Source organism: Aotus nancymaae, unplaced genomic scaffold, assembly GCF_030222135.1.
Source record: "Aotus nancymaae isolate 86718 unplaced genomic scaffold, 86718_ANA_hifiasm-v0.15.2.pri h1tg000006l, whole genome shotgun sequence".
Lineage (NCBI taxonomy): Eukaryota > Metazoa > Chordata > Mammalia > Primates > Aotidae > Aotus > Aotus nancymaae.
In genome coordinates this window covers 95,373,315-95,377,302 of record NW_026988417.1, presented here as the reverse complement: position 1 = coordinate 95,377,302, position 3,988 = coordinate 95,373,315, and positions in this window count along the sequence as shown.

Genomic DNA, 3,988 nt, shown 5'->3' with positions numbered 1-3,988 from the left:
TGATTAGCAAGTGTTTTCTTCTGGTTGTGCAACAGAACTGAAAGTAAGTGGTTGCAGACTCCAGCACGGTGCCTGGGATCACTAATTGCACTGCTTCCTCTGGAACTCAGTATATCTCAGAGATGTAATTTCCGTTCTGTGCTGCACCTGCTTGGCCACTGAACCCCACTGGGGCAAAGAGCTAGCAGGCTTGGGTTTTGTTCTGCTGAGTGGAAGGGAGGACACCTGTGTCACACCCACTTTTATAAGAAAGAGACCGGTTAACCTGAACATGGGAGAATTGGGCGCCTTTGCGTCTTGGCCTCCTAACTTGGCTACCGGGGCATGCCGAGGAGCTCGAGGGGCTGCAGCATTGCACAGCCTTCGTGGTAGGCAAGGAATCTGCTTTGCAAAGGGCATTAACCCTGGAAGCTCAGTGGATCTGGGCTATTACAATAGTAATTCAAGGAGCATTTTTAGGCCTGGCACAGTGGCTCACGCCTGTAATTCCAGCAGTTTGGGAGACTTGAGTCTAGGAGTTTGAGACCAGCCTGGGAAATGTGATGAAACCCCATCTCTACAAAAATGTACAAAAATTGGCTGGGCTTGGTGGTGCACACCTGTAATCCCAGCTCCCCAAGAAGGATCACTTGAGCCCAGGGAGGTCAAGGCTGCAGTGAGCTGAGATCGCACCACTGCATTCCAGCCTGGGTGACAGAGTGAGACTCTGTCTCAAAAAAAGAAAAAGAAAAAAGGAAGCATTGTTAGGTATAAATTATTTCATAAAATATAAAGTTCAGACTTGTAAATTTATAGTAGCCTTTGGAATGGATGATAGAAATCCTTATGCAGCACAAATACACAAATTCCTCATCTAAGGCTTACCATAACTGATACCAGCTCGCTTGATTCAGCTCAGTTAAACCGGATAACATGGACACAGAATTGGCCATTTACAAAATTTTATGTAAGTTAAGTAGAAAAATAGAAAAGTGAGGTTTTCTGAAAGAGTTTGGGGTTTTCCTTCAATGCTCAAAAACAGAGGTCCCCAGGCTTTTTGGCACCAGGACTGGTTTTGTGGAGCCAATTTTCCACAGACTGCGGATGATTCAAGTGTGTGACGTGTATTGTGCACTTTATTTCTACTATTACTACATTGAAATATATAATGAAATAGTTATGCAACTCACTATCATGTAGAATCAGTGGGAGTCCTGAGCTTGTTTTCCTGCAAGTAGACAGTTCCGTCTGAGGGTGACGGGACACAGTGACAGATCATCCGGCATTAGATTCTCATAAGGAGCCTGGATCCCCCGCATGCGCAGTTCACAATAGGGTTCCAGCTCCTGTGAGCATCTCATCTATCCATTGACTGACAGGAGGCGGAGCTCAGGCGGTAATGCCTGCTGGCCTGCTACTCACCTCCTGCTGTGCGGCCTGCTTCCTAACAGGCCAAAGACGGGTACTGGTCTGTGCCCCAGGCATTGGGAACCCCTGCTCAAAGTCACACTGGGTGGTAGGAGGGGCTAAAGGTGGAGAGGCTGAAGGAAAGCACGAGGTCTGGGCTAGCCATAAACCAGATAGTAGGAAAGTGAAGAGTTAGGAATTTACTTGAGAATTGAATGGGTCTTGTAAAATCTGGCTGGATTCCATGAAATGATTTTAAAAATGCATTTTTTCAACTTTTGCCTTTGCCTGCAGTGAAGACATTAGTCTTTGTTTCGTGTGGATGCTTTTTATGTTTAAAAGGGAAAAAATGGTTTGCAATGAAACTCTTTTGTCTCAGTCTTGGAGCATTGATCGTTCTACATGGTGTTGGAACAGGACTTTGGAATGCTTGCAGGGTGAACCTTTGGCCTGTGTTGGTTAGGCAATGACCTAGTTTGCCAAAACAGAGGAGAGTTTTGAAATATGGAACTTTCCCCAGGCATAAATTATCATTTTAAAGTTGTCAATCAAAGCCCAGTAGGAGTGGGATGGTATCTTGATGACTCGCTATGTGTTGATACACGGAGTAACTGAGGAGCCCTCACACAGTTGTAGCCTTGTGGGACTAAAAAGTGTGAAATGGACTAAGAAGATGAGAAGCTGGGATGACTTCTCTACTGAGGAAGTGTGCTGGGAGGAGGCCTGGGTTACTGGCAGCTCTGCCCCACAAAGGCTGGTGGCAGTGCCAATCCTGAAAGCTGGCCCTGCCCTCCTGCGGCGGCAGTGTACCCGTGGAATGCAAGCGTGTGCACGAGCCACCTGGGTCCAAGGTCAGCCACGGGCTCCCATATCTGCCACAGTCCCTGCCAAAGCATGGGAACCCCTCATGTCAACTTGGAACTTTTCCTTTCAATTATTGTTCACGTCTGTCTGCTTTACTTGACTGTGAGCCACTCCTAGGAAGACTCTCTCGTTCATATTGCATTAATGGGCATTCAGTAAATGGCTAATGGTGATACGTCTTTATTATAAAAATATGGTAATGGAGACTTGAAGAGGTAACATGATGAGCTCAGGGTCACTGGCAAGGACAGAGCTGGGATGAAGCTCGTCATTCCTCTTCTGGACGGTGTCCTCTTGTCAATATCCCATTGCCTCTCAGTAGGAGAAGCATGAAAGATGACAGAACATTTATAACTGTCATTCGTTACTTTCGTTATCATCTGACACTGGTGGTTCTTCGCTGGGAGCGTGTGCCCTCCTTCCACCTCGGGAAACATTTGGCAATGCCTAGAGACAATTCTGGTGGCCCTAACGGGAGAGGGGGTGCAACTGGCTGTAGTGGACAGAGGCCAGGGGTGCTGTTAAACATCCTATGATGTGTGGGACAGCCCCTCGCAAAACAGTTATCCCTCCTCAATATCAATAACGCCAGAGTTGAGAAACCCCGATCTCATGTCAGCATTAAAACCTTGTAATGAAAAGATGACATTTCAGGAGCAGCAAGAGAGGGGTTGTAGGACACGGCAGGCTGTGCCCTTTCTCTTCCTTTATTTTTTACTTTTTGATAATTATGTTTGTACATATTTATGGGGTATGTGAAATTTTGTTATCTGCATGGAATGTGTAATGATGAAGTCAGGGTATTTAGGATATCCATCACTCAGCCATTTCTATGTGTTGAGTACATTTCAAGTCCTTTTCTAGCTATTTAGAAAACTACAATACATTGTTGTTAACTATAGTCACCATACTCCTCTATCAAACGTTAGAACATATTTCTTCTATCTAACTCTATGTTTGCACCCATTCACCAACCTCTCTTGGTCCCCACTCCCCACCTACACACCCTTCCCAGCCTCCGGTAACCACCATTCTACTCTCTACTGCCATGAAATCATCTTTTGTGGGATTATGCAATATTTGTCTTTCTATGCTTGGCTTATTTTCCTTAACATAACGACCTCCAGTTCCATCCATGTTGCTGCAAATGGAATCATTTCCTTCTTTTTTATTATGTCTGTTTTCAAAGCAAGTTTTGATGGGAGAGAGAAGGAGCTCTGAGAGTTGATTGGCCATGCCTGAGAAGGGGTCTCCGTGAGCTGATGCTGTCGTGGCCGTCCCTGTCCCACACAGAAGGCTTTAGGTCACAAAAGGTCTAATACATCTCTCACCCATGATCCATTGAAAAGAAAATAAACCTTGGACCCCCCGAATCACTAAGTCACATGGAAAAGTCAAGATGCGAACTGCATCCGGCAAACCTCCCTCCCATTCTATTCCCAAATAAGATAGCTACGAAGATTTTAAAAACCTACAATCCTCACAATCTGCCCACAAGGAAATTCCTTGTGGAAAAAGGATGGGCAGAAGTCAAAGTCATCCCTCTGCTCACATGAGACAAGTACCTCCTTTGCTGTATTGTTTCACTGAGCCAGAATAAGTGACTGTTCTTGAAAATTGCATATTTGGTGAAAGGCTAATCAGAAACTCAAAGGAATGCACCCCTTTGTCTCTTATCTACCTATGACCTAGAAGTCCCCTTCCCTTCTTCAAGTTGTCCCACCTTTTCAGACCAAAC